This window comes from Elgaria multicarinata, chromosome 1 (assembly GCF_023053635.1).
Source record: "Elgaria multicarinata webbii isolate HBS135686 ecotype San Diego chromosome 1, rElgMul1.1.pri, whole genome shotgun sequence".
Lineage (NCBI taxonomy): Eukaryota > Metazoa > Chordata > Lepidosauria > Squamata > Anguidae > Elgaria > Elgaria multicarinata.
The window spans coordinates 132,268,940-132,293,432 of record NC_086171.1 but is presented as its reverse complement, the minus strand read 5'-3'; the positions used below and the strand labels follow the sequence as shown (position 1 = coordinate 132,293,432).

General features: G+C 37.4%; 1 protein-coding gene across 9 annotated transcripts in view; it reads left to right on the top strand.

The window, feature by feature from the left end:
- ADGRL2 (adhesion G protein-coupled receptor L2) overlaps window positions 1-24,493 on the top strand; it is a 231,313-nt gene that overhangs the window by 1,196 nt on the left and 205,624 nt on the right. The gene's annotated exons all lie outside the window — the stretch shown is intronic.

Sequence of the window (24,493 nt, the reverse complement as noted above, 5' to 3'; positions counted from 1 at the left end):
GAGACTCTATCCTAACCCTTTGTTTTCCCTGCGGGGAGGGAGCCCCGCCAATAAATCCGAAAGACGTCTCGAACTCTTTTCTAAGCCACCCCTTGATTTCACTCCCATGCATTTTGCGTCCCCCCCCCCCGTCTCCCGTCACAGGAAAGAAAGGGGAAAATACTGCGCGCCGCATAAATCAAAGTGTGTGTGTGTGTGTGTGTATATATATATACATACATACATACATACATACATATACGCGAAGGGGTGGCATTGGAGATGGACATCCAGACTCCGAGCCAGGCAGAGGGGGGAAAGAAGGAGGGTCGCGATGGCCCTTTATTTCCTATCTCTGTGGCTGTCTTCTTCCTTGGGCAAAGGCAGATCGGATGAGGGCTAATGCCGAGAAACCCGGGGGCGGGGGCGGCCAGACAAGGGGAAAAAGGTGACCTGAAAACGCAGTCAGATGTGAACCGGCGTAGTCGGAGATTGGCAATCCTTCGGGCCAGGCAGCTTGACGGACTGAGAGTCCGACTGGAGAAGAACCAGAGGCATTTTTAAGGGCTCCGGGGCCTGATCAGAGAGAGCCAAGGAGAGAGGGAAGGTTCCCGGCCGAAGAGCCGGAGGTGTCCCCCTTTGGCCAACGAGCTGTTGGACTAAAGGGGTGCTGCTGGTACTGGTGGAGAACTTATGCTTGCAAGAGATCAGGGCCCACCGGGTTGTTACAGGACACTTTCTCGTGGGGGGTTCCCCGATTCTAGATCCTCCGCAGGGCAGCGGCTGGATGAGTCCCTGCGTTGTGCGCTCCCGGGGGAACCGCCGGCAGCCCAGATTTTTGGCGAGTGGGTTGGGTGGGGGCAGACGGAGGGAATGGAAATCTGCCTGACCGGCTAAACTTTGCCCGACCCTCACGAACCCATTTGATCTGGCAGCACTTTCTATTGATTTTACTGGAAGTTTGTTCTCACTTTCAAAAACGAAGCCAGAAAGAGAGAATGGCCAGCCTGTACAGTTAAAACCATACTTAACACCCCGACGATAATTAACACGAAAGGCATTTTACTTGGAGGTGTCCCGCTATTTGTTTCCAAGTGGGTGAGTGGGTGGGTGCGTGAGTGCCTCGGCTTTTGGAAGTTGAGATTGAGCCAGAAGTATACTTTGTGCGTCGGGGGTGTTCGGATTCTCTCACTAGTTTGCCTCGGGGCGGCAGGTCTTGTATCACCCATGGAAAGTGTGTGTGTGTGTGTGTGTGTGTGTGTGTGTGTCTGGAGTGGGGTGGGGGGTTGGTTGCCTTTAGAAATCCCACTTCCCCTGGAGGGCTGACTGGCTCTCCAATGCAGCCTTGCATAGTCTCATACTAGCAGCAAAAGCCATCTGGATCCTGTTACTGGAACGAAGCCTTTCTCTTCTTTCTTCGCTTCGCTCCAACATTCTTTGCTGCGTGTGTACAGCGAGGCAGGCTCCCCCCCCCCCCCCCCGCTCTGTGGCTTCTTTAGAGTAAAAGCCTGGCGGTTGGTTTCATTCATATGTCTGAGTGCGCCTAGCAGGCCCTACCAAGTCTGCTCTTCCTCATGAATTCAAGTTGTTCGCTGGAAGGGAAAAGTTGCCTCCCTTGAGTAAATAATGACTTGTTGCGCATTTATTTTCACTAAAGTGGAAGGATGCAGAAGCAATCCCAGCCAGCCCTTGCCTTGTCTTCTGCAAGAGGCTTCCAGATAGAAATGAATCATAATCCTTCCCAGTTATGGCCCAAGGAAAAGGCTGGCTCCGTTTTTTACTTGTAGACATCTAGGGCCATCTGGAGACAATGCAAAGAAAGTGTGTGTGGTATGTTGAAGATGCTTTTTTAAAAAAATAAATAAATCTGGAAGGGCTTTTGTTTTTTAAATGTGGGAATTCAAACAGCATCTTTTGGGCTATTCTAGGTGGAAGTGGTGTTTGGATGCAGTTCTTGTAGCCCAAAAAAGTTATCTTCTCCTGGGCTTCAGGTGGGGGTGGGGTTCTTTTTTAAAAGAGTGTGTGTGTGTGTGTGCATTGGAAGTACCTTGTAAAAAGGTGCTAGATTTTTGTTTTTGTAATTAATAACAGCCCCTTATCTTTTGAGTGGTGGTGGGATCTGGACACACTTGGTTTGGCAGAAAGTAAAGATATCTCACTTGGGGCTTCAGGTGTGTATTTTTCTTTTCCTTAAGAAAATGTTCTTGTGGTCAGATAGAAAGAACTCAGCAGAACAAATGTTCTGTTGTTTGGTTTCTTCAGACACTCTGATTCCCTCCCTTTTGTTGCCTGCCACTAAAAGAGGTGCCATTTCACATCATTCTGCACAAATTGTTTGAATTAATGCAAGTGTGAATTCTTACCGTTTGAAGGGGCTCTATTAGCATATCAAAGGTTTCTTAGCTTTCAGCTCAATTGAGAAAACTTCAGCCTGTCTTCCATTTGCTTCCAAAGCAGAGGCCCAAAGGGCAGTGGGGAATTGTAAAGGGGTAAAAAGGAGAGGTGGATTTGGGTTATGTTTCTGAACTTACTGTTTTGTAATTATGCCAGTGAAGAACAGTCTGTATGCTGCAGGCCCTTGCAAGCGGCCAAACAATTATATTCTATTGATTAATGGTTTGTTCTAAGAAAAAGGGTGACCTTTTTCATGGCAGCCACTGTTGCATAGTTTCTGGTGTCTCCAATCTGTTCTGTTAGTGGGATTTGCCAGACCTTTTCTTCTGGACTCATGCTTTGGTTATGGCCTACACATTTTTGCATTAGGGGGTCTCAATGGAAAAGAACTTCTAATTACTTAAAAAAAAACCCACCAATGAACCTTTGAAATAAAAGACCACTCAGTTCCCAGCCTTTGAAGCAAGCACACGTTTCTCGTAATACGTATCACTTGGATAATAAACCACTTTTTTCATAGTGTGTGATATAGATTTTAAAGTGTGAAACTTTCTATTTATTGTTGCTACAATTAATTTACCAAAACTAATAAAAGGATAATGAAAATGCCTTCATGGGTAATCTAAAAAATACTCCTTTGATGAGTTTTGTGTTTGTTACTGACAATCGTGTGCTATGTGTTGTTGTTGTTGTCAGTAGAAGTGGCGAAATACATATACTTAAAATAGCTGTGGCAAGGACTGGCCATGACAGTCTGCTTGTAGAATATTCATCATTACATTTTAAGTTAGTTTATGTTGCCGTCACATTTACGTAATTTTTGATTCATTAGTTACTGCTCTTTTCCCCCTCTATGTTTGTAAAGAGATATAGCTTGGTCTATTCTTTTGTTAGCTTTAAAAATCAATATTCATAATCTGTCAGACAAGGAGCCAGGCAGAATGCAGCACTCCTTCAATAAGTTGGGCTGTTTTCCAAACTGGAGACCATTCATAGGGGACTGAAGTTTAGTTGGTCTCTTTATCAGGCTGAACAAAAATAACTTTTTCACCATCCCTAAGACTTCTTGGCTACCTTTTTTTGTTTTGTTTCTTCAGTGACTCATATATATATATATATATATATATATATTCTATAGACACAAAGCTTTTGATGGTTAGTTTTGGATGAGAAAAATAGATCATTATAGCTTGAGGATTTTTGTTATTCAGAATATTTCCTATTGCTTTAATTTTGCAAGGAAACTTGACTGCCTAGAAGTAACAGCCTTGAAGAGAGCACCACACATTATGCAAGGTGTTTTCAGACTTCTGTTATTTTGAAATGGTCAAGAACATTTCAGGATTTTGTGGGTGTGTACCATTTAACAGTCCTGAAATGGGTGTCATTACATTGAAGTAATTTTCAGCAGTTTATTTACCCTAATGCCTTCAGTTGCATATAGCAGTATCTTTTGGTGGTATAAATGGAACATATTGATGTAGTTGTCATTATAACACTTAAGTTGTTTTTAACTAGTCTGCTTTGGATGCAGAGTGCTGTAAAGGAAATGCATTATCTCTTAGAGCCATTAGAGATAATCTAGAAATTGTTTTGAAAATGTTACACTTCAATTTAAATGACGGCGATCTAAAAATTTGACAAATATCTAATGCTGTAAGATGCCACAGAAGGAAGACTTTCGACATTTCATAAGACAAAATTGGACCACTTAGACAGAAATTAATGTGTTTCAGTAGTGCTTCAGCTGCCATTTTCAATCACAGTGGGTTACTATGTGTTGGCAACAGAAACAGAACATAGATATTCAGATTGCTCTGGAGGCTAGTAGCTGGAGAAATCAGGATATTGAATCAACGTGGGGTAGAACAAACCAATTACTTCAGGTTTTGACTTGAGAGATTCCAATAAACGTGTGTGTGTTTCTGTGTTTCTCTCTGTGTCACATTTGGCTCCCCTATTCATTTATAGACCAACATCAAAGCAAGCAGCCAAACTTCCAAATGTTATAAAAACCAATGCAAAGATTTAGATCTCGCATGCAGTCTTGGAAGTCTTAATTTAAGGCAAGCAGTTGGAGTTTTTATTGCAGCAATTTTCACAATCAGCAGAGACATTAACACCAGACTTCTGGGTGTTTTGTTTCCTTAAAATGAGCAAGAAGAGAGCTTTAAAACACAAAGTTTGCTTAGCGGTTAGTCCATAATTTGAACTCTTCAGAAGCTGCCACCATGTCTCATTTTTCTCTTACAGTTCTTAGTGACATTATGTCAGGAATGGGAGTTGCTAAAATGGAGGTCCCAAAGATCTGCTAAGAAACCCAAGTAGAAGTCATAGTGCAACTTGTAGTTTAAAAAAGCATTTTCAAAATTGATTTTGAACCATATCAGTTTGGACCATTGAATCTGTCTTACATAGCATGACTTTAATTGACAAAAATATATATGCAGAACTCATAAAAAATTTCCTCTTTGGGATATATTGCACCTGCTGGCAATACAATTTCCACAAGTATCATTTGTGGGAAATGCTTAATTAAGACTGGAAGAAGTTGCCATTGTCTGTATATTACAAGAGAAGCTACACAGAGGTTAGAAAATAATTAAAAATGAATAACAATATAATTTCCATTTAAAAAAAAAAAAGGAAAAAGCTTCCTTCATTTCAACACTGGATTTTCTGTTTTAAAAAGTCTTTAATTAAATGGCGTGTCAAACTGAGTTTTTTCCCATATAGTATCATCTTTAAAAAATGAAGTTTTGCTTTTTATAGTAATAGGATTGGCCATCTCAGGATTTGGGGCATTTTGGAGGCTTTGGATGTATATAACATGATAGTTAAAACAAGAATTTTAGGAAACTGGTAATAACTTTTCCAGGTAAAGGATAAGAAGCGATAGTTAATCTAAGTCCGGGATACAACTGTAATTTTTAATTCATACATAGGAGGACAAAAAGTCAGTTATGAAGCAACATTCTTCATAGCAAATTGTAGTGGAGTTACCACTAGTCATGCTATTTATATTTGACATATTATACTGAACTGTTTTCTAAGTATTTTTCCGATTTGATGGTGTATATGTGGAGAAAAAGGCAGTTCAGAATTATAGGCCATTCAGATTCTCAGGAGCATATGTGCACTGTTAAACATAAGCTGCTTTAATGTTTGTAATGATTCTTGAACTTAAAAGATTGAAAATATCACTATTATAACTGCACATAAAGGCAAATGGAAAACCAAAAAGCTATTTTAAAATGATTCTAAATACTCTTCACCATGCTAGTTAAGTACTAAAACATCATCTGCAACCTGATACATTTTAAATGATCAGTTGAGTCTTTTAAGGAAATGCATTCTTGATCAGATTTTTGAATTACAGAACAGGCAAGGTTGTGTGGCTCATTATCTGAAACAAGCATTTTATGGGTTGGAGAAGCAATATATAATTTGCATGTGTCATTATTTTTCCTCCCTTGTGGTATTTGTCAGGCGTTAAGTCTTCAACTGTGTGGAAGCCTGTTATTTTTCTACCCAAATTTTATTTAGAAAGGCATAATAATCAAGAGCGTTGCAGTCTGACTAAAGTAAATACAGAGCTCAACACCTGCAAGTAAAGTGCAGTCTGCGGCAACAGCAACAACAAAAAGCTATTGATCGCTTTTGTGGCACAAAGCAAGTTTAAATACAATTTGTTTAATTACAACAAAAATGAAGTTTTATGAAGTAATATACTTCATCTTTGCAGAAGATTTTATGTGTTGTGTGCTGGTAAGTAAAATCCCATCACGGTTGTATAATTTTGTTCAATTATCAGAGCAGCTAAGAGGGAAAAATCAATTTACACTGAAAAACCAGAGAAATGAGATTACCTTGTTAAATAGCCACTTGCCAGCAGTGCCTAAATTGTCTAGCATTATCAAAAGTTGCCACATTTAATGCACTAAGAAGAATATAAAGTAGTCTATACATAAGCATGTGATTTTACTTCATCTTTCTATCATAGTGGCATTCCTTTTTCTCTGTGCAGTAGCACTGCCCAATAAGTCAACGGATGTACCATTAACTTTATGAAACAGATAGAAGACTACACTTTACTAAGTATCATATGAGATAAATGGTCACATCCATTTTATGTGTAAGCCTGGCTTGTTTTTGTAACAGATAAATATAAAACCCTCAGTATGTATTTCAAACAAAAGTCAAGGATAACAATTTTTCAAAAGTAAGGCAGCAACTCCTATATCCAATTATCTGGAGCTATGTCTGATTGAACTCACTGGGACTTAATTCTGGGTAGACATATATAGAATTGTACTGTAAGTTAGTTTTCAGATTGGCCCTAATAGCATCCACATTTTTGTCTTTATTGAGAAAACTTTGTGTCTAAGGTTCACCGTTTTATAGAATGCACAGATGTGAATGGGGGGAAAAGCCATTTCAGGTGTTTCTAGAATGCTGAGCTTTTATCTATAAATTATATACTTTGTACTACAGTAGTCTGAAAATATTCCCTCTGCCTGCTGTATAAGGAGCTAGAATTTGTAGTTATTTCAGTGGAACACCTGCTTTAGTACAGTTTTCTGAAGCACATAAAATCTTGCTTCACTGAGTCACTAAAACTGTCTCAGCTACAAGGGGCAGGCGACATAACAATTTAAATCCTGTGGGCCATTTGTAGGTCACAAAGTCATCTCACTAGAATTTCTGAATAAAGTGGCTGAAAAGGGAAGACAAATGCCACTTTGAATGGAGATGTTTAAACCAGACCTCTGCCGCAGGGTAAAATTTAGGTATGTTTTAGCCTGGATGTAATGTCTCCCTCTACAGAGCAGAGAATTAATCATGGCCTGACAACAGAACGTGCGCTGAGGGGAAAAGAGGGACCTCTTGTTGGCTGACAGCCTAGAATGAGGACATTATAAACATTAAAGTATATTCAGGTATTTAAATCATTGCATCTTAGTTCTAAAATCGCTCAGGGTTGCTTCTTGCATTATGTTTGTAGTTGAGTACAGACACCCAAGAACATACAACATATTGTGTCAGTTGTCATGATTACCATGTGGATAAATAGTGTCTTTTTCCTGAAAAATACTTGAAAGTGGTCACAAGAACTGGATCAGGCCCCTGCTGTAAGCATTTGATGGGAACATACATGAATTAGATGCATGTGTGACTTTTAAAGAGAATTGCCTTTTTAAAAATTTGGGTACACAAATGAAAAATACAAAAGGAATGGCTTTTCAAGACTGCCTTCTGATACCTTGTAGGTGATACCTTTGCAACAAAATGAAAGCAATGGCTCTGTGATCTATATTAATGCTTTTCACAAGGTGCTGATAGAAGGTGAATAGAGCAAGGCACCAATTATTTGAGCCCAAATTCAGTACTCTAGCCACTAGACCACATGGTAATTTGCATGTTTTGTCAACAATCTCCAAAAAGGATATTCGTGTTCTAATTCAAGTATATCAAATAGAGTCACATTACGTCTGATTAGTATTTGCGATTTTGTGTTACTTTTAAATTATACATTTGTATATGAATATTCTGTCCAGTTTAAGAATCATAAGTTTAGGCTGAGTTTTAGCTAGAAGACATGTAAGGCTTAAATGCTGTAAAACTGTCATAAGTTACCCCCATCAATTGATGCTGTCTAACTCCAACTAGCAAGCCTTTTGTGTAGAACAGAAGGGGTAGTAAACATTGCCTTTTATATCTTCTTTGAAGATGTTGGTTTTTTCAAAATAGGAAAGCCAAGGCATACTAAAACATTGTTTTAATAAAAATGCTGATTGTAAGTTCTAGTGTTTTTTTAAAAAATAATTTGCCCTATTTAGGGAAAAAACCACATATGAATGCTGAAATTAATCAGAGAATTACTGTTTTCATTCTTAACAAAGGAGATCACATCCTTCTGTTTTTGATTCTGAATTTGTACTTCTGTGGCCTTTTTTAAAAAATAAATAAATAATGGACATAGTGTTACCTGTATCGTGCCTGAGCTATAAAAGGTACATTTTGACTTAATAAGATTTAGTTGTGACTTAAAAAAAATTAAGTGTAGCATGCAGAATGATTTTTCTTAGTAACTTCCATCTATTGTGTTTTAAAATCTTTAAACAGTTGATTTGTTCTCTTGATGTAAAGCGCAGTCTCCTGTTTAAATGGGTACTTTTATCCTCTACTTAAACTGCCTGTTGTGTCTGCTGTAGGTATTTTCATATCAATCAACACCTTGGAATGATTATTACTCTGCATCTAGTTGGCTGAATACTTTAACTTCCATTACTGCCAGAATTGTTCTTTGCTGCTGGGGAATGGATGACTAATCTTATTTTGGATCCTGATATTTCTCTTTGGTCGCTGATAAGATATATGGGAAAATCAAACTGATGCTTAGATTGGAATGGAATTTGGGCTTGATTTGGGAGCAAGGTTTCATATGAAACAGAGCTCTCTGTGACATTAGCTCTTGAACAGTTTAGTGCCTATGAAGAAGGGCAGAGTTTTCACCACCAAGTAATCATCTTTCATTAGCCTCACATCTCTGGGAATAGGCCATATGTCTACCAGGTATGGGCTGACTTTCACAAAGGTCCTAGAAGCCCTGTTTGTTTTTGTTTTTCAATGAAGTACGGGGTACGTAGCATGCAAGAAGCACCTAAAATCACAACTGCAACCTGCAGCAACAACAACTTGCAGTGTAGAGTGCTGCTATTCAGGATTCCAGCTACTCCAGTCTGTCCTCCTTCATCCAGTTTTCTGTGCCCCCACCCCAGCCAAGCAGCATTTCATTGCCAATGAGCATGCTCAGTCTTCATTGCACTCTTTTTTAGGGCTTCCCCTCCCCCATCAAAGATTTGTTTCGTATTTCTGCAAACCTCACATTTCCTCAAAATCTGCTGATCCCTTCCTTTGGGGTTTGGGTGGTGCTGTTTTGATTACTTACACAACGACACCCTTAGCCTGAATGTCAGAAATGGAGGAAATAATGATACCTTCTACTGGCATGCCAAGGGTTCCTCTCACCCATTTCCACCCACAGGCAGTGGGTTCCGTAAGAGCTGTGTATGTGCGTGAAGGATTAAAACAGTGAAAACAATTCCAAGTAAGCTTGTTCAGCTACTTCTTTTCCCTTTAAAATGTTGTTGGATGGCATATTTTTGGCAAGCTCTTGAGTCAAATTTCATGCTAGAACTTGATTGCTTATATGACAGAGCCATTGTCTTAGACTTTTTCGCTGTGTCATAGCTTGATGCAATCTTCTTTTCATTTTCACCAGGCTTAAATGGGAGAATTTTGCAACCAGAATGCAAGTAATGATGTCTCTTTGACCTGGGTTAATAAAATAGGTCCTCAAAGACATATTTTCCCACAAGAGGAATTTTTGTTACACCATGTATCACTTTCAGTAGCGCAGAAGGCTCAGCTGCAATTGTGATTGCATTTTAATACTGGTAAAATATTCCCTACTGACTGACAAGACCCGACTCCTTTTGTGCTAAGTGCAGGTGCATATCAGGACTAAACTAATATCTTTTGAAATCATTGTAGCTACATTAGTATACATGGAACGAATAACTGGGTTCTAGTTTATATAGACTATTAAAGTTTATCTTGCTTTGCTGCAAGAAGTAAAGGGTTGGAAGCATAATGTCGTTGATAGATTAAAAGAAAGAGAAAGAATTAAAGAAAAAAGGGGGAAAAAGGAAAGAAAGCCAGAGCTCCCACAGAGGCATTGTCAAGTTCTAGTTTTGTTTTAATTTGTGGGAGAAAAATATAATCTTATTTTTGGCTCAGACAAAGTGTTTCCCCAAAACCTAATGTTTTCCAAGTCCCTTACGTTATTAAATGTAGTCACTTATAATTGTGGACATTTTGTTTCCTATCTCACCACTGTGCCCTAGGCCTTCAAGGCCACCTCATTTGAAGATCACTGAAATGGACCTACTAATGACAGGCAATAGATTTTTGGCCACTAGAGGCTTTCCTGTAACAGAAAAGAGCTGAATATATGCTGGTCTGTATGTTTTTTGAAGGCTTTTTGTAAAGCATTGTGATGTATCTAATTTTTTTAACGTTTCGTAGTCTGCTTTAATTTTATGATTAAATATTCTTTTCAATAATTTTTAAAAGGAAAATTAGCTTTTAAAATCTAAAATTAATCTTTTGCCATACAGTGTATAGTATACATTTTTTCCTCCAGTGGGCAAGATCCACATTGCCATCTGGGTTGGATTTTGATCCCTGATAATTGTAATTTATGAGCTGATCCACACCCCTGAGGATGAAATGTTATAGGTAAAGAAGTGGATTTTAGATGGAGACTGAAAGAGTATTATAGAGTTTCTAGACTATTCTTGTGATGAGAAGAGAAATTAAGCTTGAATGTTTAAAGTCAATATATGAGTTCATCATATATTAGACCACAATTTTTTTTCTTGTTTGTTTGAGTGGTCTTTCAGATCATTAAAGCAAATAGAAGAATAGATTCTTACATACAGGTAGTTTTGTGTGTTTTCTTTCATAAGAGGGTAGTGTTAGTATAATTTTACCAGTGCTACTCCAGCATCTTGAGACTTTGAAAAATTAGTTAGGTTGGTTTGGTTAGTAACTGCAGCTCAGGTTGGTTTAGCTAGCACTTTTGAGACATTCTGTCTGAATTCCATTGAGTTTATATTGATCATTTGGAGGGAACATTTATTAGAATGTAGCCAAGGCGAAAGGTTTTTCTTTTCTGTGAAAGACAGCAAACTGTTTTCTTAGAATGAAGGGAGGTGGGATTGGATATGCAAACTAGTTAGTGGTTTCCTCCAACAATATTATTCACATTATTTAAGATTATGTGTTTGCTTTTCTTAAAATACCCACATTTGTATTCAGTGTAATGGATACTAAACTTTGAGGTAGAGAGTTAATCCCAGGCGGAATAGGTTCTGGCTTAGGTGGCAGAGGGACATTAAACAGAGCTAGAGTGCTGTGTTTGTTTATTTTGGATAAGGAGAAGATTTAGCCTGGAAGTGATGACTTGTTTTGGGTGGTCCTTCCACTTCAGGATGGTTCGGTGTTGGTTTTCCTTTCCCCATAAAAGCCTTTATCTGACTTTGAAAAAGAAGCTTTTGCATCGTGGTATGCAGAGAGCTGAAGCTGCTTGCTTAACTGTTTTGAAGGACAAGGGTAACTCTGTAGAGCCAGCAGGAAAAATATATACATGTCAGGGCGCCGTCTTCAGGTATCAGGTATCTCTTAGGGGAATAGGCTGTCTTTGGGGATTTCTTTCAAATCGCAACCGTTTGTTTAGATTCTTGTGCTAAACTTTGCATTTTCCAGAGAGTTTTTGCTAACTCTTCTTATTACCTGCAGAGGGAGCTTGTATGTGAGATAATCAGAATAATCATGGCATTTAAGGACTGAAAATGTTTTTTCAGTATAAATGCAATTTCGGTTTCTTACAGCATTCCCTGGCACACTTGCTCCAAATAAAAGTACTTTAGATGTAAAGTATGCTTGAGAGAGAGCTTATGTCACTGATAGTAGTTAGTGGACATTTGCACGTTAAAATGGTATTTCCTCTATTTCAGATGTAAGGGCAACTCTGACACATTAGTTTTTTGTTTTAAAATTGGGTTTTTATTTTGTGTAATAGTAATATCTATCTAGTTGTGTTACAATAATTGTATATACTTTTTGGCAACCAGAATACACTATCCAGGAAATTATTAGAAGAACAAATTTATAGCCTCCATTTAAAAATAATAATAATACTGCCACTGATGGTAGGATTTCCTTAAGTTAATGCAGTGTTTGTTGCGTTAAGCAGAAAGCAGTAAATAGATGTTCTTTTGTTTTTCTTTTGCTAAGTACTCTTTTTTAATTAGGTTGGTTACAATACAGATGCAAGGTTAACTCTTGATTGTTATGCGTTCACAAAACAAAATGAATTAAAAATCGTGAGCAATTTAACTGACAAATTAGTATAATGGTACTTAAGCAGGGCATCCTGCAGTTAAACCTTTAGATTCCAGCATTAAACCTTTTAGGGATAAACCCCCACCCCCCACCCTTGCTGACTGTTGAGAAAGACCACGGCAGAACTATTAATATCAGATTATAAGCTTATTAATAAATAAATATAACTTTTCTTCCGAGAAACGGAGTTCTTGCATATGTTGCTTTTTTTAAGGATTAGAAATGGAAAAGTCTGATACTACATGTTTTGGAATTTGAATTATGCATTTTCAGATGATAAAGCCATGTGATCATTCATGAAACAGGAGAAATATTCATAAGAAAAATAAATACGACTTATTATCTTGCTTGCTGAGCAAGGAGGATAATGGAAATTGTATTGAAATAAGCACTGTTTAGCTCTGGAAAATGGTGGTGTTCTTTTTTTCATTTAAGGTAGTTCAGGTAGTTTGCATGCTATTTGCTATGATTCTAATACGAAATAAAGCATTATGCATAGTTGCACATTCCATAAAACAGGAACAGCACTCAACAACATGCTCACTTGCAATAAATCTTCCCAGGAAATTGGTCTGAGAGTTGATTTTTCTTTGGGTTTATTACCGTGCTGTAAATGAAAATGTGAATATGTGCAGGAAAACTTGGTATTGTATTTTAGATTTTCATACTAAAAACCTAATGAAAGGTTTACCAGTGTTGCAAAAGTATACCCATCTTGGTGCCGATTCATTATTTATATTGGCTAATCCTTGCTAATGTGAAAAAATCAGCTTGTTATTGTAACACCAAATGGCCCTTTAAGTAGGGAAACAGTTAAGTAGATCTCCTGTAATAGGTTGTTGTCTAATAAAGAGATTTATAGTATTGGCAAGGGCTATTGTATAGGAATTACCCTTTCACAGCATGATCATGTGTTATCGTAACAACTTGGTACCACATTTATGTGGAGCGTGTTCATAACAGGGTAAGAATATTAGCCACAGCAATTACACCCCAGAAGGATTATGGTAGTAAGATTTATTGAAGATATAAAAATACTCCTAGACAGACTTTGATTGGAGCTGCAGCTCTTGTGAAGTTCGATCCACCCTTTCTCTATTATTATTTCTTACGTCCCTCATGCTTATTACAGATAAACTTGGATTTGGTCTTGCCTTTCGCATCAAACTTTACTCTCTTGCAGTTGGATATCGAGGGTTACTAATTCCAGAGAAGGTGAGATATAAAATGGATAAACTGCTAATCCTTTTATTGTTGTTGTTCCTGTTGTTATTGCATCAACTTGTTTCTAAATATATAATCCGAGTTTCACAGAACTTTTTCATTGGGTTGAAAGGATTCCTTTGTCTTACGAGGAATGCTTTGAATTTCAAATGGGGTTGCATATGCTCTTCAATCTCACATCCTAAAAAGTGTCCACTTAATACATTTTGTATTTCTTTTCTCTGATTTAAAAGAATTCTTGGAAACACCAGTTGTTTAGGAAAGATTTTCTTGAACTGAATAAATACCAGGATGTGAATATTGTATAATTTCAGGTCATGGTTTGTTTGTTTTTAAGGGAGGGATTTTGGTTTAAAAGAAGGCATTTTCTGTTGCAGCTTCTTTTCTTAAATGGAAAACACCAGCAAAAAAATTACCTTCAATAACTATAGTAGATGTTTTAGTGGGGCTTTCCTGTTGCAGTGTCCTAGGCCCCCCCATGAGCTGACCTGAACAGTTGGCAAACCTGCCAAAACGGAATGGGATTTGTCAGGGCTGCAGCTATAGGAGGGAATTTGCAGACACCAAGGAGGATCTCTTCCCCTTACATGAGTAGAAGTGGCTGGTACTAAAACTTCCTTAGATCTCAGCTGATGTCACTGAAACTGCAATATTTTGGAAGATATATTAAGAGGTTATTTTATCTATTTTTGATTTGTAGTGTTTTTATACATTTCTGTGTCATTTTAGTCATTTCTTAATTTGGCATAATTTATAGGCAGTTGTCTTTAATAAAACTGCCCAGCAAACCAATTCAAGTAAGTCTTACTACAATCTTACTGATCATCTGAGAGTGCTCTCTTGACTATACCATCTATGTGCAAAATATAAACCAACAGGGGTTTCCTACAATTTTGGAATATTTCTCCTCTCAGAGGTTCACAAAAATCTGAGTCTGAGTGTTTTGTAGAACTGCTGCAAAACTTTCCTGTTTATGCTGGATTTTAATAGTGAGGGCCAGGCAAGTGTGGAGTTATTTTTATTTTTTTATTTTTTTCTCCTTGTGTATTTTATTCTGCTGGTTCTAGCTAGGGTGGGGTGTGCTTAAATTATTGGATTGATTACAGAGTGGCATTTAGCAACATTCCACTTGCACTGGAGGAAGGAAATGGGAAGATGATCTTTGTAATTGCTCCTATTATGGGTTAGATCCAGTTTGGCCATTCCATGAACCGAAGAGCTTCCATTCATGGAATGCAACAGGATCCAGTAGATATTCCCCACTGGAGGAAAACTGCATGAAAGGGATCTTCACAATCCCCCTTCCTCGTGCAGCATTCTTCATCACTTCTCACACTACTCTGGAGGGTCCCCTAGGTTTTCAGAGCAGCTTTTCAGAAAGCAAGGGGTGTGTGGGTGTGTATGTATGTGGGGGTCAAGCCTCAGGTTCGTGCAGTCCCCCTCCCTTGCCTGTCTTCTGATATGTTCATGAACAAAACATTGTATCCACTTCCTATTTTAAACTTCCCCACTTTTTTGTTTTGTACAAACTGGGGAAGAACTCTGTTAGTTTAAAATATGGTTTGAAGCAAGCAAGGATTAAACAATGGTTTATGATCTTAGCTTGTTTGCAAACAATAGTTTAAACTACCCTGGACCACCATCTAGGTGGCCACACCTGAGGAAGGGAAGGAAAAGGAGAGTGTACAAGCATTTGAAGGTAACGAGTTTTACTTAGTCTGAAACAGGAAGTGAATGTTTCCAATCTTCTTATGGCTGCGTGAGAGGAGAAGTAAACATACAATCCTGAGGTTAAAGAAAACTTGTTCATGTAATGTTAAACTGTGGTTTAGGATTATGTCCAAACCAGAGCATTTCTTCCTTGTGGACAATTTAGGATGTTTTGTCATAACAAATGGATAGTTGGATGGCAGAAAAGGATGTATAAATAGAGTTTCTCAAAGGGGGTATGCTTTTTATTGACATAGGGTTGGATCCTGAGTTAGGTGTGTGTAATGAAGCTGGTAGAAGCAGACTTTTCTACCCCCTTGTCCCCATGGCAGAACCTTTCCCCCTCCCAAAAATTCTAGACAGGACTTTGGGGTCTGCTGAATAGGGTAAGCTCTGATGCTGGATACTAAGGAGAAAGGGATGAATCCCTGAAAACTGGGCAGAAGTACCAGATATGTTGCATATTTGGCGGGCTGGAGGAACTGCCATGGGGAAAGTCCATTTGCACTAACATGCCTAAATTTAGATCCTACTCAGAGTCTTTCCTTTTGGGATGCTCACTTAAAAACATTGCTGTTGTATGTTACACATTGGCTTCTAGTAATTATAATCATATCTATTTGAAGTTTGTGATCGTAAAGGTCTTTATGTTTTCAAAACATTCAAATTATTATTATTTATTATTATTATTATTTATTTATATAGCACCATCGATGTACATGGTGCTGTACAGATAACACAGTAAATAGCAAGACCCTGCCGCATAGGCTTACAATCTAATAAAGTTGTAGTAAACAATAAGAAGGGAAAGAGAATGCAAACAGGCACAGCTGCTACCTTTTCCACAAGTTGTCAGTAATTAGGATAGCACCTATACCCACACCACTTTATTAGAACACGTTAACAATTTCAGATCCTTTGCATGTAACAAAAAATACTTTGAATAGAGTACTCACTGTTTGAAGAAAAAAACCTGTTGAAATATATGATTGGGTTTGAGAGAGCTCAGTTGTAATTTCTACATCTCTGTAATGTAAACAGATATTTTATAGAGATTTTTGCCTACTGAAGGACATATGGCCTATAGGATCTGCAGCCCAATGATACGCATATTTATCCTGAATTGAGTCTCACTGTAGTCCACAGAGCTTAATCCTGAGTAAATACACATAGTAAAAAAAGGAAGTTACGCTGTTACAAACATCTGAGGGACCATAAGGAAATGTTTAGATAAGTAGGAGAATAGATGAGAGTAATCCTGATTGAAATTCTGCAATATTGAAATTATTCTTTTGACCAATAAATATAATGCTACAAAAACAGAACATTTTCCAATCCATAGTCCTCTGATAAATACAGGTTTATTGTATGTCTGGTCTTGTGATCCAAAATGTGTTCCTCTGTAACCAGGGAATCTAATTCCTTCTAGAACAGATTTTGTTATTGTTAGTTTAAACTAACATAACTTTTGTTGGGGAGGAAAGGTGGGAGGGAATGCTCTGTCAGTTTTAAAATTTATATGCTGTTACCTCCTTTTTCGTTGATGTGTATGTGTAGTTCCAGGAAAACAAACAAGCTAGATTATCTAAGATATTTATCTCAGTTGCTTTTGGGGCTTTGTGCTGTTTGTGGTTTTTTTTGCAAGCATTGAGCTGGATGGTTGCATTTTCCTGTTTGGTGAGATCATAAATCTGTGCGTGAGCCTGCGCTGTAGCCCTTTTGCTAGCCCTGTTCATTTTAAATGATGATGCCCCACTAGCGAGTCACAGTGGGAAAGCATTTATGAATGTTCTGTGTAGAGGAGTGATTTGTTTTTGTTTTCTTGTTTTTAAAAAATTGTTTGGGAGTTTCTTCTCCTACCTTTGGAAGAGCGCCATGGTTATGACTAATAAAAACTTTACTATTTGGCAAATGGAATGTAAGTGACCAGGAGCTATTGGTTGAGGAATGAAAAACCTGCTGCAGAGACTACATCAAAGCAGTGGAGCCTTTGAAATATACCTATGGATGGAAATTTTTCATTTTAACTTGTCCCTGCACAGAATACAAATCTATCCGCTACACAGCAAGGTATTTTGTTAACATTTCTCCCCCCACCCCCCAGTGTTGTGTCTAGATTGTGATATTTGCAGTCAGATTAGCATTGCGGCACTTTGTTAGCAGGCTATAACATTATTTCTAGATTAATAAATTGACCATTAACATTATATACTTTTATCTGATTTAGCAGTATTCTATATTCATTTCCCCCCTAATGTGTAGTTTATGTGAGTGTTGTTCTCCATGCTTTGCTTAGCGTTTTGGTTTGTGTATTGTTTCAGTATAATTTCTTATTCTTGTAATGTTTTCCTCACTGCTTACAATATTCAGAATGAATACCGTTTTCTTGCCTTTGAATGGAACGTCAACTGTATTTCTAGAGGTTAAAATTCAACACACCAAAGGACTAAAAAGTCAGAAATAATTGCCATTTGCACTTAACGTAGCAGAAAGTGGTTTGAGTATGCCACTGATTAAACTCAAGTAGAAATGAATTAATTTTGTCAGTGTTTTCACAATTAGCTTGACAATAATTAAAGAATGGAAAATTCATGAATGAACAGCAATTAGTTTTTTAAAAAATACCAGTTGATTATTTGGACCTGATGTTTTTTAGTACAACGACCTGTAGACATTTGCCTCCTTTTAATTAAAGTTGCTGTCTGGATTTTTAGATAGGTTATTTGCTGATCTTAAATATAATCTTCTACGGAATAGGTTAATTGTATTTTCTTTTTTAATCTTTTCTTTTTTTGATACAAATTGTCCACAAACTATGGAAAATCTTAGTAGAGTGATTTTGGAATGGCCATATTATCTTCAGTTTCCTCGTGCAACAAGAACTTGCTTTTTGTGATAATGTGTCTAGGATTGGAAAACAACTGGGAAAATCATTAGTTGTTTCCAAAGTTTTTGATTTCATTGTGTGTGTGTGTGTGTTGATTTATAACACCTGATTTTGTATTCAGGGTGCAATTCTAACATACTGACCTGGAAGTATGTCCCATTGAACTCAATGGGACTTACTTCTGAGAAGAAATAAAAGGATTTTTCTATGAGTGAGTGTTATATTGCATGGTCTTCCTGCTCTTGCTTTCCTCAGAAAAAAACCCTCTTCTTTTTAGGTAAGGAATTATTAAAAACTTACAAAATATTTTCACTAACTGAGTTTCAGTTCTGAGTTTCTGAAGGAAAATAATCCAAGGCAGCAATACATTGTGAATTTGTCTAAGATGCTTTTAATAGCTCAATACTATTCAAAAGTCCCATTGAGTTCAGTAAGATGTACTCCCAGGTAAATGGGTATTGCATTGCATCCTAAAATACAATGCTATTTGCCATGATTTGGAAAACGTTTATTTATTCTATGCATTCAACAAAACAGGATAGATTTTTTTTCTTTGGCTTTGTGTGTAACAAAGATATAATTAGTTTCAGTATTATTAATGAAATAAAGTAGAAATAACAATGTCCAACATTAAGAAAAAGTTAATGTCTGCAACAGCAGTTCCATGAAAGATAAAATTATTATTTCATATAACCGTAGGCTCTGAGAGTCAAAAGAAAATATTGAGAATCAGAGTTTATCCCATGTGTATTTTCACTATCAGAAAGTGAAAATATCAGTTTTAGTGAAGTTTTCGTAAAATAGAGGTTGGAAAAGACATTTTAGCTTTTGATCTTACCGTAATTTATAGAAGTGTTAACATTTGGAAATGAATTGCAAATGACCACTTATTTCTTTGCCTCCCATTCGTTTTACACTATTTTCATTGAATTTGGCTGAGTTTATTGGTATTTGCGTTATTTGGGTTTGAGTCAGAGAGGAAGCATAGCTTAGATTCCTATTCACAGGGTTTTCTTGGAATGTCAGCTACATTAGGACCACTCCCAAAACATCGAGTTGAAAACTGTAGCATTAAATAAGAATCCTTGCAGAGTCCCAAGCAAACTAAATCCACCGTAACAAAAAGTAGAATTATCAGAAACGAAACATGAATACCAAGCACATCAGGTATCTTCTCTATTGAAATCACTGTTCACTGTAATGTATTGTGGAAAATGTTTTAAGAAAATATAATGTCTAGAATCTTAAAAAAATAATAATTAAAAAATGTCTAGCTAGTTGCCAGGAAGGATTTGGACTTGTATTTCTTTTCTTTTTTCTTTTTAATTTAACATTGAAACATGCCAAAGAAGCGGGTGGGATATCCATCTAACTTTCAAAAGCAGATTATGATATTGAATGGGGGAATTTGATAGTCAATGAGTAAGGAGAACAGATGAAAAGTCACACTGGGCATGCTCAAGAAATAGCTCTTTGGAACCAGGGAAATGGGTATGCAAATGGTTCCTGATTGTGCAAAGGACAGTAACTGTGTTTAGCCAAATGTGGTTATGCTTCCCTTTTAACATGGGGACATGACAAAAGGGGACTTCCATCTAGTGTTTTTCAGTAGTGAATTAACATTTATTACCAAGCCAGTGAATTAATTTGATTTTACTTTTATTTCATATACTTAAGATGTGTTATCTTTTTAGAGTGAGCTTCCTCCTCTCCCTTTCTACCTTCTTCCGAATCAGACAAACACATATGCACATACATACAGTGAAATGTCCCATCACACAATCCTATGTTGTAAAATGAATAGAATTCAACCAGTAGTTGTGAAAAAAACATCTTATATACTAATCTTGAAAATAATCACATGGGAATAAATGATTAACTCAGTCCAGAGATGCATATGTGCTTTGATGCATCCAACAAATTCTTCTGCACATGGCATGATATTTACTGTTAGGGTGCCAGCATAGTTGGTTTTTTTGCTTTCAAAGTTGGTACCAACACCTCCAGGGATTAATACCCCATCTGGAATAATGCCACTGGTATTCCCTCAGGTTTTCTTGACAATGTATTTGCAGTAGTGCTCTTCCATGTGGTATGTGAGAAGTTGTCCACAGAGAAAGTCTCCTATGTTGTTAATGACTCCTGGGCTCTAAGTGCTAATAAATGTTGTTGTACTAGTCATGACGACACTTTTGATAAGAATTAACAACAATGATGGTATATTTGTAGGGCTAAAATTATTTCCAAAAATGATTTTGTTTATGAGTCTTTAGGAGTAATTTTCATCTGGTCGGAGAGCCCAAAATTAAAACTCTAACTACAGTGTTGGGCTGGTTGAGACAAGCTGGTGGGGTTCAACTTACAGAAACATTATAATCCCTCTGTTCCTTTCACATCAACAAATGGCATCTGACCCCAGAAATGGTGATTGTACAGATGTCAGTAGAGCTACTAATATGTACCTTACTGGCTGTATGTGCTCTTGCAGTCACATTCTGCTTGTGGGTTACCATAGGTATCTGGCTGACCACTGTGAGAACAGCATGTTGGACTAGATAGCCCTTTGTCTGATCCAGCACAGCTCTTTTTGCGTTCTTATGCTATAGATATTCTGCATAATATCTATAGCATAAGATATTATAGTTATGCTGTACAGATATTCTGAAGGAAATGATGACAGTATACATTCAGCCTTGGTCATCTCCTCGTTGATCACAGGGCAGTTGGGAAAGGACTATTCATCCTTATATTATCAAGGTGTGAAGCTGCTACTTGTTTTTGCTACTTATGAACTGAAAGTATTCTTAGGTGTTCATTTTAATCACACCCAAATATCACATAAAGGTAAAACATTAGCATCTGTGGTGTTATGCCCCTTTAGTTATATAAATGGGGAATTTCAAACAGCAGCCAGAATACCACTGGCAGCAACTGGACACACACATGGATTGTGAATTCATTTGCTAATAGGAGTTTAAGCCAATTCAATTCAGTGGTGTAGCTGCTGCCAAAATCAATTTACTGCTTTCAAGACACTGCGTGTCTGAAGTAACATGTGAAACTTCTTTCCAGGTGAGTTGGTCTGATATTACAGCATCTAGCCATGCCAATGTTGGCAGCCTGAAGGAAATCTGTAATGTTGATGTAGATCCTTATCACATGATCTAGGAAAAAGTAGAAACAAATTCAGTTGTTAGTGCAGCCATGTGGAGGTACTACATGGAAGTGATATTTGGCAGCAGCCATGTTGCTGAGGTAATGTTTGACTTGGTCCTTAATCTTAGTGATGGCTTATCAGCTATTGATAATTAAACCCTTTTGGCTGGGTATAAGGTGTGGTTTTATTTACCATTGGTAGTATGTGAGTGCCTTGTTCAAAATATTAAAAAGTACCTTATCTAGTACACAGAAGAAAGTACTTCACTTAATTGCACTACAGTATAATTATGGTCACACAATTGTTGAATATCTTGTATCTAGAAGTATCTCTAGTTTTAGGTTGTGTTGAAGAACTTTGAGAGGCTAATGCTTTACTTAAGAAGCAGGGAACATAGTATAGTCCTCTTGTTTAAAAACTTCAGATTTTTGAGGTTCTTGTCAAATTTTATTTTTTCTGCAACATACCTTGTTTTCTGTCCTAGGTTCTTAAAAAATAATCACTTTGTTGAATAGTGTTTCCCAACAAACTTGAATAATTCATGCTTTGATCTTCAATAGAAGGACAATGTTACTTGTGTTCCCCTACAATAGCATGTTTTACCCTATTTTAATTAGCTACATCCCTCTATGGCTAGGAAGAAAGAAAATGATACACTCATAATTGTGGCTTATTTAATGGACCTCAAACTGCAAAATATATAGTAAGCCCTTGGGCAAAGCCCGGACTGTGGTTTATATCCACAAAAGTAATTAAGATAACACTGGTTTGATGTTGGAAGAAATGGAAACCCATTGCCAAAACATTATTGATAGTTACAAGATAAATAATTTTTTAGAGTTGAATGGAACATTTGCCAGTGTACTTGCATAGCTGAAAGGACCCGTTTAACTGAAAGTATGTAAAAATCTGATGAACAATGTTAACTTGTTTTACAATTTCAAAGTTGAGACAAGGCAAAACTGCAAGTTGCTGTTGCAGAAATATTTACTCATAGATAATTAGATTACGTGTGTGTGTGTGTGTGTGTGTGTGTGTGTATAATTTAGAAATATAAAAACTCTACATTAAGAGGGGAAAGTGTGTTTTTATGTATGGTAAAACATGGGCATATTTTGAGGACACACCAAACTGTAGCGCAACGTGAGCAAGCTGGGATGATGGTTTCATACTAGTTTGTTTCAAACAAATCGTATTTAATATTAAACACAATTTCTGGCTTTTGTTAAAACAACAAATCACAGCTAAGGAAAAACACAAGTGAAAGCTTCTGAACTCTCAGTTGTGCCCTATCCTGGCTCATTTATGTCACACTAAACAGTACTTTAGTGTAAACTTCAAAACAAGATTTATTTGTAGCATGATGCTGAGGAAGTTCATATTTCATTGAAATCCATGGACGTAATCAGGTGTAACTTGCTTTGTATGCTACCCGGTTATCTTCATCTAGTGGATTCCATTGTGCACAACGACTTCTAGTCACAATGCATGCATCTTGCCACCTTTTCCAGTTGAAGTAAAATACAGGAAGGTCTTGTATTCATCAGACTGCCTGGGGAGCTCTAGGACAAGGAAGTGATATCCAGTAAGTGAATTTCAGATTGTAGCCTTGGTAATAAGGAACAAGGGTACCTCTAAGCTAATAGTTGCCCACAATTTATTTTCAGTACAAATTGAGTTTTCACACAAAAATCCACTTTTTGTTTTCCCCTCCCCAAAATACTTTGTTCAATAAACTAACCTTTTTTTGGCAGAGTAGGAGAAGCCTTTCAGTTAATACTTTTGTTGAACAATTGGGATTAGAAATACTTTCAAATCTACCACAAATCACCCAGATTATCAACCTATTTGTAGATAGGCATCATCACCAGTAGATAACTATCTACCTTCTGCCCACCCTATTTGAAGTCATACTAGATACTAGAAGTATTTACCAGCAGAGAATCCAAGAGCTACTTTTGGGAGCTTAGCTGATTTTTTCCTGCCCTTTTGTATGATAACAATTGATGAAATTGTGCTATTTGCTAGAAGCAGTTCGATTTATGTTGCTGTTCTTATTGTTGATTGATTTTATAAGCCTTGTGGTAGTTTTTGAAAGCTGCCTCAAACAATATGGAAAGATGCAGGTAGTTAGTGTTGTCAGTAAATAAGTAAATGTTCTGAGAACCCTCAAGAAGCATATGCACAAACGATGTTTCATCTTTCCATGCTTGCAGATAACCTGCAAAGGGAAAATTTACTTATTTCTTCCAATACAAAGAGCATGAGTTGCACACGCATTTGGAAACTGATAATTTCATGTTAGTGAATATGTGCAAGTTGCACTTTTGTATATAATTTTGAAGTTTGGAAAATTGAAAGCTCAGCTAGTCATGCATTGCTTTCTACCTTGGGCATGGCTAGATGAGGGGATTGGAGAGGTATGATCTCGCGATTTTATGATCGTGAGATCGTCCTCCTCATCTACATGCGGTGCACGACGTCCCGGGAGGATGTGGCCTGCCTGCCATTTCATTTTTTAAAATTTTTTATTCAAGATGAGCACTTGAGCAATTGAGCGCAAACACTGTTTTTTGGGTTTTTTTTTTTTTTTTTTTTTAAAAAAACACCTTCCGCTCCCCCCACCCCATCCCCGATGGTCACGGAGCTCCGTACCCGGCTCCTTGCTCCTCGCATTTACTTGCGAGGAGCTGGGATGAAACTGGGATGGGTGCCCACACGTCCCACGGTCTTGGGATCATCCCGAGACCGCAGGAAAAACCAGAACTAAAGAAGTGTCTGTTATCCCGGGGCACTGGATCTGTGCATCATATGGGCGCAGAGGGAATATCCTGGGGCGATCCCCAGGATAAACAGTCGTCTAGCCATGCCCATAGTCTCAAAATGCTTGGAAATGGCTCTACTGCTGCAGCCTTATGCACAAGTATTCAGAAATAAGGCCCATTGAACAAAGATTCTTCTAAATAAACATATATAAGATAATGTGCTAACCTTAGCGTGTGAGTGCTTATCTGAGTTCATGCCAGCTAAGCTTTAAGAGTTGGGAGTAGAAGTTTCCAGGCCATGTGCCTTAGATTTGTCAGCCAGTCAAGACACTATATGTGTTGACTTTAATTAATAAGTGATAATACTGTGGGACAGCTTAAACGTAATATTCAGGATTTCATTTT